Raw genomic sequence first — 11,508 nt, 5'->3', positions numbered from 1 at the left:
GCTGCCTTCATGGATTGGCATGGAAAGAGGACATTTGCATTTCTTTCACCATAGTGAGAACTGCATTCATGGTCTGGAGAGAGCACTTTTTACAGACGGATAAAAGGGCAGGGGCTCAAGCCCCCTTTGATGTCTATGTGTGCACCTGCATGTTGGAGAGTATATAAGACAGCTGTGTGAGTTTCACATCCATAGGTACTGTGATACACATGTCACGCATCAGTAGTCACTGAGTTTCATAATGAAGGCTTGCGTGGCCTTCTTGCTGTTTGTCCTCTCCTGTGTGTGCGAGGCACAGACCGAGGTGGAGTTCCAGCTCACCATGGACCACCACCAGAACCCCACGGCACAGCTGGATCTGAGTGTCGGAAACACGGGTAAGGGATGATCGAGATGCTGATGATGCTCGTACGTCAGGGGTCTTCAACAGGGGGTCCCCAGAGTTACTGCAGGGGGTCCTCCAAATCTTTGAGTGATTTTTTTCTCCGTTTTTATATTAACCACTTGAACCCCAGCGTCCATATTCTAGCCAAAAACTTAAGCCAAAAATAGCAGATCTACAAGCTCTCAACACCTCACGCTGCGAGGCGTTGTGAGCTTGTAGATTGGCTATTTTTGGCAAAAAGCTTTGGTGTAGGCTATAGGGGAAAAGGAGCAGACTAAGTACAGAGTGAAAGGTCAAGTTTATTAAGTATTGACGGTTCAAGTGGTTAAATATCTGAAAACAAACTGACATGAATCCAAAATACACTGACGATTGTGCTGTCAAACAATGAAACTATATGGAATGTATGAACAGGTTGTGGGGGTCCCTGCTTCATCTCTCTCTCAACTAAGGGGTCCTTGACCTGAAAAGACCCCTGTTGTATGTGATTGGACCCATTAAAGCAGATCTATTTTATATGATTCTATAATGTATTGTAAACCAAAAAACAAAAAAGGAAAACATTTGTGTGCACATAAATACACAACTAATATAGTTAGTAGTCGCGTTGCGACGCGTTGTGAGCTTGTAGATCGGCTATTTTTGGGCAAAGACATTTGATAGAGAGTGAAAAAAGACTGTATCAAGTATGTATAGTCGTATATTACATAATATTGTATGGGAAAATATTGTATAAGTAACTTTTACCAATTCTAGAAGGTTTAAGTGGTATATGCAGCTCGGCAAATTAAAGGTGAATTGAACCCAGTGCATGACGGAGGACGATATCACGATAAATTAAATCTCCACGATACGATTATCGTGAGTGGTTTTCTTTTATCATCGCTATACAGAATGCATTGAAGTCTATGTTTTTTTTAGTTTAGTTTATTTGATAAACTCACAGTTGCAAGCATACATTTATACAAGTCATACATTAATACAAGTCATACATCTACAAAGGCATACAGTAGCACTGTTTGAGGAGATCAAAAGAAATAGGCTGACGTTATAAAGCTTATGAATGCCTATCCTACATATCATTGTTGTCGGGTGAAAACCTTGTATGTCCAAAACCGTATCTTTTGCATTTTTCATTCTAAAAATGATTTAAACTAAGCCGATCTACAAGCACACAACGCCTCACACCGCGAGGCGTTGTGTGCTTGTAGCTTGGCTGTTTTCACTACTTTTGTGCCACGGCCTTGTACGATGAAGCAGGGCTTTACTTTGCGAAAGAACATACACATTTGAAACTTGGAGATACGAGGTTTCTGCCCGACAACGACGATATTCATGGTTCATAAAAGTGTTCAAATTCACCATATAAAAAGAATGCGAATAAAAATAAATTTAAATTACAAGCCAAAATACATGGGCATAATAGCAAATCAAAGAATGCCTGTCCTACATAGTCATGGTTTAAGATTCATTAATATTCATTCTACATAGTCATGGTTTAAGATTCATTAATATTCATTCAAACCTTTATTTATTCTCCAAAAACATTGAGGTTGCCCTCATTTGCAGTGTTATCGAGATACGTCAATATTCACAAAAAAAACTGTATGCACAATCAATATTCACAAAACAAGTTTAGAAACAATTGCAGACACTTGTGGGTAGATCTACTAATACTATCAAAGATTTAAAATGACCGTAAGTCATGTGAGAACATACCCGTATCTTGAAATTATTTTGCAACTCATTCCAAGTGGTTGGAGCATTAACCCTGCAAGACCCGAATTAATTTCTACTGGCCAAAAAAATAAAAATAAATCAGATGGTGTTGTAGGAGTCCTAATCACAGGAAAATGTAATGTTAAAAAATTAATAATGTTTTTGTAAGATTTTATAGCCATAAATCATAAATCATGCTCTAATTTGCATTTTGGGGATATTTTTCACAATAATAACACATGTACATGTTCTAGACATGACTAATGATCACAAAAAAAATATTACAGGCATTCTACTTATGTTTTTGTGAGGAATAGCTTCAGTTAAAAAGTGAGATGTTGTTCGTCCAGACGCTTGAATGTCAACTTCTCTGGGAGGTGTGAATGTCAGCCTCTGTGGGGGGTAATTTTATGCAAATATCGTGGCCAATGGCATTGTAATACTAAACAATAGGATTTAATGGTGATGTTAATGTGAAAAAAGAACAGGAAAACTAATTATAACATTTAAAAAAAAAATCATTTAAAAATGTTGCCTTGCAGGGTTAAAGCAAAAGGCTGTTTTCCCTAATTCAGTGTTTGTTTTGGTGACCTTTAGTGTGAGCCAGTCACTAGAACGTGTCCTATATGTCACAGGATTCCAATCCAGCAGTGATTTAAGATACAATGGTAAAGTCCCATCAATTACCTTAAAAATAAACAGGTACCAATGTTTGTTTCACCTGTCGGCCAAAGAAGGCCAACCCACTCTATCATACAGGATGCAGTGATGAGTCCTATAATGTTCACCGGATATAAAACGCAGTGCAGAGTGATAAACTGTATCAAGGGGCTTGAGGACAGTATATGTTATAAGAGTGTACAGGTTCGCCATATAAAGAGAATGAAAATGAAATGAGGGAAAAGTGGCATTTCGAGTTGCATGAACCACGTGACCGGCACTGTTTCTGGCAGAACTCTCTAATGCAAGGCTCTGGTCCAGGGGTGCTGCAAAATACTTTGATAATATTTGGAATTGTTCAAAATCGCTTCAGTTTAACCACTTTAACCATAACCCTCTACACTTGATTTGCTATTTTTGGTGAACGTTACCACAAGATAAGAGATGCTGCCGTTCAAGTGAATATTTTCAATCTGTCCTAATGGAAACTGACATTCTCACCTAAAAGTTAGTTCACCTCTGCTCAAAGTTAGGTGCCTTAACATCAGGGGCGTCAATTGTGTATGGCAGGGGCATGCAGCTGCCATACCAGGGTCCAGGTGGAAAATAAAAGTATGAATGTCTCTTTGTCTATCTGTTCTGGTTATTGTGTTGTTAAATTACAGTAAAATAAATACAAATGCAAAATGTAACAAAATGGTCACTTTAACAAGGTATTATAATTATATTCTCCACACTTGTATTCTCCCAATCTTGACAAAATGGTATATTCCCAGGTTCTGCAGGTCAGCTGCACCAGGTGCAATGCATTATTGTTAATTGTGGCACGTTTACTAACACGCCAAGTTTAGCTGCACTTGAACAACCATTCCAGGCTGCCATATCCAGCCCAAGAAACCATAGAAACCTGGGGGAAAAAAACGGACAAAACCCGATTTATTTTTGCGCACGCCTGAGGACTCACATCTTTGCCATACCCTAGCTTTTGCTGAACTGATGCCACTGCTTCACATTAAACTATTGTGACAGTGACACTGCATGTAATTACAATCCTGGCATGGCTCCATTAATCACTCATCAAGGCCTGCATACTGTAGCTTTTTTGTCTATCGAGTTTCCTCATTCCAGTGTTCCATTGGCATTTTGAATGCTTCCGTGAGAAGCTAACATGTAATTATTATGTCTAATAAATCAAATCAAGTGCATGTCTGTAGATTTAATTTTAATTAAAATGTCCATCACGAGCTGCCATGGCGATGACCCCTGGTAATATGACATAAATGTAAGGTGCCATAAAGTAACAATGTCATTCAGGGGTGCCGTGGATGAAAAAAATATTTGCAGGGGTTCCTGAGCCAAAAAAGAAAAAAAGAAAAAAGTCAACCAACCACTGGTGTAGAGAGAGAAACATAGAGAAAGAAATATGAGCAAAGGCAAAGGTCCACCATGCTCTGGACTCTAACCAGGGACTCACTGTCAGGGACTCACTGTCAGTAGGGGTGTAAAAAAAAAATATATATATATATATATATATATATATATATATATATATATATATCCACGAGTTTCCTACGCCCCATAGTGCATTGCGCAAACGTCTGCATCGAGGTTCCGCCGCCGATTTACAAGCTCACAACGGGTTGCATCTGCGACGCGACGTGAGCTTGTATGTTTGCTGTTAAACCCGGAAGTTTGGTCCTGATAGTCTCCAGTAAACCCCCGGGGAAACTTGTGGATATATATGTCACGGTTTGATAGAGAAACAGTACGGTCGAGAAACGGAGCACTCGACGTGCGGCACGGGGTGGAACAAGCGGTCGCCACAACAACGTCCTCCAGGCGGAGCCGCTCGATTGTCCACGACATTGCAAGCGGCGCGAAGGCCAGCGGACCTTGGTCCTGCTCTTCGCCCCCGAGCGCCGCAGGCGCGAGTGGCCGCGAAGAGCGGGCCAGGGCCGCGCGGCCGGCGGAGCGCCGCGCGAGTTACGAAGCCGTGGTGAATGCAATCGTTATATTACGGCCTGGGCAAGCCCACGATAAACGCCCTGTCCAAGTGACTACAATGGAGCGCTCCCTAGCTCATAGTAAGCTAATGGCTAAACACTGCCGAGCTAGGCTAGTAAATAAAGAAAGAGAGTCGCAAACGAGTGACGTCAGCGCCTTCACTAGTGAATGGCTGTCGTCGCCATCTGGTGGTGATTGGTGTGTGGTGAACGACAAAACAAGCGCTCTTACAATGAACGTACTGAGTTACCCAAACGTACTGTAACATATATATATATAATATATGGGACTTGAGAAAAAAAGCATTGTACAACCAGTAGGGGTTAAGTACCATAATGCTCTGTTTTGCTTTATTTTTCTTTACTTTTCCCCCCCGCTGGTATCTATATTGTAGCCTATACTGGTAACGGATGTATAGAAAAAAGAAAAAAAAGAATGTACTTAAGAAAATTGTAACCTTGTTTGAAAAGGTGTCATATAATCCCATAAGGGATGGGCCACGAGGTGGCATGACACTCAAATAAAATCATTCATTCATTCATTCATTCATTCATTCATATATATATATATATATATATATATATATATATTTTTTTTTTTTTTTTTTTTTCGATAAAAGTCGATTGGCAGGGAAGGCCATAGTTAAAAAGTTGATTTTATTATAGAAGTCGATTTTTTGGCACTGAAAAAGTTGACAGCGATACGATACGTGGATGATATTGGTTCATTCATGGCGATATGATATGATTCGATTCAATGATTTAAAATCGATATAGTAACTATTTATTGACTACTATTTATAGTAACTATTACTATGTATTAAAGACATTAAATCAGTGTCAATAGTCAATAGTGCATGTTTTTAAGGGAAAAATCTATTATTATTGCGACCGTCAGGTCGCAGTTACTATCAAAACCTCGACCAGCTGTCTGTCTGTCTGTCTGTCTGTCTGTCTGTCTGTCTGTCTGTCACACGTCACATGTCACACTTTTGCCCTGCTCATATCTGCGCAACCGTTGCCCCGATCGAATTTTGCACACACACTCCTTGCCTGCCAAACCACAACCTCCACCCATCAATTCACACATGACCCTCTTCTGGCGCGCCACCATGAGGTCGATTCTTGCAAAACAATTTTTTGGACGCAGCTCCTACAAGTTTTGCCCTAAAATCACGCAAATCGGTACACAGTATGTCTACACTTATGTCATCAACATGGATCTGTCCCATATAGCGCCAACCATCAGGCCGATTTCTTCAAACACATTTTTAGACACTGCTCCTACACATTTTGCCCTAAAATCACGCTGCTACCTGACGGTCGCTTGTCTCCCGATTAGGGAGTCTTACTGGTGGATATAACACTGATTCTCTAGAAAATACCACTTTTTGCTTATGTTGCCCTGGAAGCAAGAAAAAGTGAGATGGGAGCAAAATCAAAACACGTAGACATATTCCAGGATGTCTGCTATCATTTGAAATTATAAGTAAGTGTCTATGACAAAGGACCATAAAAATATGACTAAAAAAGTGGTCATGTGCCCCAGGTGAGGAGTAAGTTGATCCAAGTAAAGGGGTAAGTTGACCCACATGATATTCTTAACTTTTAAACTTGAACAAAGAATGTATGTACAGAAACATTTCCCTTTTGCAAATAGTCTTATTTCCTTTCTTACAGTTATTTAAACAGTAAGAAAAAACGATTAAAACCAATTAAATAAAGTTTGTTATTCAGAACCTTTTAATTGGTGCAATTATTAATATAATATTACAAACTTCTCTTAAATTAGTGCATTCATCAAAATGAAAGATCATTCAGCATAATTTGAGTAGCAAAGACCTAATAAAAAAAACGTTGTGAAAAAGGCGTTTTTCACAACATGTAGATCTGCTATTTTCACAATTTCTGCCTCTAATATTTGACAATTTGGCGAATGTTTAATTTGTCATTTTAGAGGTATTAAAATTTGGCAACCCCCCTGGGGGTCCCGACCCACAACCACTGCACTACAGGACAATGTCATTGGCTTAGGGGCCTATTTCTAAAATAGAAGAATCTCTGGCATCAGAGTCCATTTGGTTAAATGTGTGCACCCATAAGGGTCCATTTGGTTCCTAACTATCAATCATTTACCTGGGGACCCCCTGGAACCCCCTCCAGGACCCGCCAGGGTCCCCAGACCCCACTTTGAGAACCACTGTCATATTTAACACGATGCAAGTTTGTGTTTTTATTTCATATTTAATAACGATGTGATGTTAAATGTTTCAGAATGCAAGGTGGTGAACAAGGAGGTGGGAGACACTGATGTCCATGTGGAGCTGTGCATCAACCATGATAACATGGAAACGGTCATAAAGATATACCAACATGGAGGTTAGGATGTTACAAACCAACATTCCTGTTAAAAATGGAAGATATACAAGCTCATAGCGTGGTACCAAGTGCCGTGCTATGAGCTTGTAGATCTGCTATTTTTGAAAAATCTAGAAAATGTGTGCACATTTTTTGTTACTACAATCTTTCTTTCTTGGGGTCCCTGGAACACCACTGATTTTATTTTAATTTTTTTCTAATATGAACATGACAATGTATTTTTCAGAAAACGACACCGGAGCGAATCAAAGTAGGAACCAGCTGGCAAGAAGTGGAGGGTGTTCCGGTAAGAGAAAGACTATACAGTCAGACAGTATATGACTGGATGTGATATGCAGGCATTCAGGCCTGTTTTTTGATTGTCTTAAGTACCAGCTCTTATGCCTTAACTTAAAGGCTTGTCCATGCTGTCTATGACCACCAAACCTTTCATCGGAGAGTTCCGACTTTCTGACGTGCAGGTCTCCGAACTCTAATTCGGGGTAATGCTTTTAGGAAGATACGAGTGACATCAATTTGTAGTTGAACCGGACCTTTCCGATGAAAAGTTCGGTGGTCGGAGACAGTATGGACAGACCTTAAAGTTAAAGCATAAGAGCTGGTTCTTAAGACAATCAAAATAGAGCCCATAGAGTCTATTTGATTGTGTTAAAGTGTCGCTTTTGAGTAATGCCTTACTTGGTCACACAAAAAGTATCTCAAGTCACTCACTCACTCATGGCCTAGGCCCTAGGGCGTGGTATTTTAAAGTAACACAAATCTCCCAAGCACCGCCCTGCCTGCGTTCTCATTGGCTGAATGCAAGACTGAGAAAACAAGGACAACACCAGTACTTTTCCAACAACCGCATTGGAGGCCCGCAGTCTCAACGACCTTGATCCACGAGAGCCACCGCCGAGCAAGCTAAAGCGAGAGAGTCGCCGTGCCGAACGTTGTGAAGGTCCCTTGAGCCTACTCAGCGCTGTGCGAGTTACGTCCTGATAGAGACAGAATAGTAAATCGTGTTTGGGGGTGACCATTTGCCCCCACTGTCACTCGTGACTACTGGCCAATCACAGTGCGTCTTTTCCGGGACTTGGGAGAATGGTGTTACCTTTCACTATCATGCTGGCCTAGGGCACTGATTCTCAACCTTATCAGAACAAAATATTTTAACTGGGACCCCCCCACCCTGATGAGCACTAAGTGCTGAGGCAGTATACATTTTGTATAACATGGTTCTATTGTGAAAATAGCAGATCTACATTCTCACAACGCCGAGCATGTAGATCGACTATTTTCAAAGTTTTGAAAACGACCTACCTACCTTCACTTACTATACACTACACTATAAAGGAAAAAATGACTCCCAAAAAATCTCCTTTAAGTGGGATGTGAGGGGTCAAACTAGGGGTTTTTAATTATTCTGAATCCATTGCAAGCATTTGTTTTGCATGAAAAACATTCCTTGGGCTAAAAACGGACCCCAAAAGACTGTGAAAATCACTAAACCATCGTTTTGAGGGGCCATTTTTTTGGGAGTCATTTTTTCCTTTTAGTGTAGTGTATAGTAAGTGAAGGTAGGTAGGTCGTTTTCAAAACTTTCCCCTGATGGGATTCCTTGGGACTTTTTTTCCCTCACTAAGGACATATTGAGGATACAAAATCAGTTGAGTTTACTACTATTGCAATTTGTTTTAGGTTTAGCCTAATTTTGGCCTAAAATTACTGGACTATAATGTTCATAATAAAATAGCACAATTTTTTTCGACTCGGTCCAAGTCTCTTAGGAGAGCTGCGGGAAGTTCAGAAATCCATCGTCTTGTGACATCGTCTTGTGACAAAAATATTTTTGAAAAAAATATTTAGATTTTTATTATCGCAAGAACAATGGCTTCCACTTTAACATTGCAACTTTTCAGGAATAGAAAGCCTGCAGTTTCTATTAGCTTGGATTCCCAATAGATGATGTCACAAGACGATGGGTTTCTGACCTTCCCACAACCCTCCAATGAAAAAAAAAGAAAAAAAAAGAAAAGCTATTTTTGGTGAGGACCAATTATATGAAGATAGGTTGAAAAGTGGTGAAGTACTCCTTTAAGGTCCCTATTGTCTCTGTTGGTTTCCACCCGAAAGAGACAATATGCAGTGAGTTGTCTATGCATAGTGTGTCTATGTTGTCGACTGACTGGGTCAAAATCCAGTATATGGCTGGATGTTTACGATTGATTCTTCTCTTTACAGACCTGGGCCAGCTACAGTCCAGATACAACAATCTGACCGAACAGAAAGAGCAGTTGCAGACCAGTTTTGAACAGTTAAAGAGCAGCCACGCCAACCTGAGTGCACAGAAAGACCAATTGCAGGCCAGTTGTGAACAGTTACAGACCAACCACACTAGTCTGACTGAACAGAAAGAGCAGTTGCAGATTAGTTTTGAACTCTTACAGACAAACCATACAGGCCTGACTGATCAGAAGAACCAGATACAGTCCAGTTTTGAACAGCTACATACAAGCCATACCAACCTGACTGCAAAAAAAGAGCAGTTGCAGATTCGTTTTGAACTCTTACAGACCAACCATACAGACCTGACTGCACAGAAAGAGCAGTTGCAGTCGAGTTTTGAAAGGTTACAGACCAACCATACAAGCCTGACTGAACAGAAGAACCAGTTACAGTCCAGTGTTGAACAGTTACATACCAGCCATACCAACCTGACTGCACAAAAAGAGCAGTTGCAGACCAGTTTTGAACTCTTGCAGACCAACCATAAAAACCTAACTGAAGAGAAAGAGAAGTTGCAGACCAATTGTGAACAGTTACAGACCAACCTGACCGAACAGAAGAACAAGATACGGTCCAGTTTTGAACAGTTACAGACCAACTACACCAGCCTGGCGAAACAGGAAGAGCAGTTGCAGACGAGTTATGAACAGTTGCAGACCAACCATACCAACCTGACTGAACAGAAGAACAAGATACAGTCCAGTTTTGAACTCTTGCAGACCAACCATAAGAACCTGACTGCACAGAAAGAGAAGTTAAAGACCAATTGTGAACAGTTACAGACCAACCTGACCGAACAGAAGAACCAGATTCAGTCCAGTTTTGAACAGTTACAGACCAACTACACCAGCCTGGCGAAACAGGAAGAGCAGTTGCAGACCAGTCTTGAACAGTTACAGGCCAGCCATACCAACGTGACTGCAGAGAAGAACCAGATTCTGTCCAGTTTTGAACAGTTACAAACCAATCACACCAACCTGACTGCACAGAAAGAGCAGTTGCAGACGAGTTATGAACAGTTGCAGACGAACCATACCAACCTGACTGAACAGAAGAACAAGATACAGTCCAGTTTTGAACTCTTACAGACCAACCATAAGAACCTGACTGCACAGAAAGAGCAGTTAAAGACCAATTGTGAACAGTTACAGACCAACCTGACCGAACAGAAGAACCATATACGGTCCAGTTTTGAACAGTTACAGACCAACCACACCAACGTCATTGCACAGAAAGTGCAGTTGCAGACCAGTTGTGAACAGTTACAGACCAACCATACCAAACTGACTTCACAGAGAAAGCAGTTGCAGACCAATTGTGAAAAGTTACAGACCAACCTGACCAACCTGACCGAACAGAAGAACCAGATACAGTCAAGTTTTGAACAGTTACAGACCAACCATACCAGCCTGACTGAACAGAAGAACAAGATACAGTCCAGTTTTGAACTCTTACAGACCAACCATGCCAACATGACTGCTCTGAAAGAGCAGTTGCAGACCAATTGTGAAAAGTTACAGACCAACCTGACCGGACAAAAGAACCAGATTCAGTCCAGTTTTGAACAGTTACAGACCAACTACACCAGCCTGGCGAAACAGGAAGAGCAGTTGCAGACCAGTCTTGAACAGTTACAGGCCAGCCATACCAACGTGACTGCAGAGAAGAACCAGATTCTGTCCAGTTTTGAACAGTTACAAACCAATCACACCAACCTGACTGCACAGAAAGAGCAGTTGCAGACGAATTATGAACAGTTGCAGACCAACCATACCAACCTGACCGAACAGAAGAACAAGATACAGTCCAGTTTTGAACTCTTACAGACCAACCATGCCAACATGACTGCACAGAAAGAGCAGTTGCAGACCAATTGTGAACAGTTACAGACCAACCTGACTGAACAGAAGAACCAGATACAGACCAGTTTTGAACAGTTAAAGGCCAGCCACACCAACCTGAGTGCACATAAAGATCAATTGCAGGCCAGTTGTGAACAGTTACAGACCAACCATACAGACCTGACTGCACAGAAAGAGCAGTTGCAGTCGAGTTTTGAAAGGTTACAGACCAACCATACAAGCCTGACTGAAC

The sequence above is a fragment of the Nannobrachium achirus genome, assembly GCF_963921795.1.
Source record: "Nannobrachium achirus genome assembly, contig: SCAFFOLD_130, whole genome shotgun sequence".
NCBI lineage: Eukaryota > Metazoa > Chordata > Actinopteri > Myctophiformes > Myctophidae > Nannobrachium > Nannobrachium achirus.
This window is presented reverse-complemented; position numbering follows the sequence as displayed.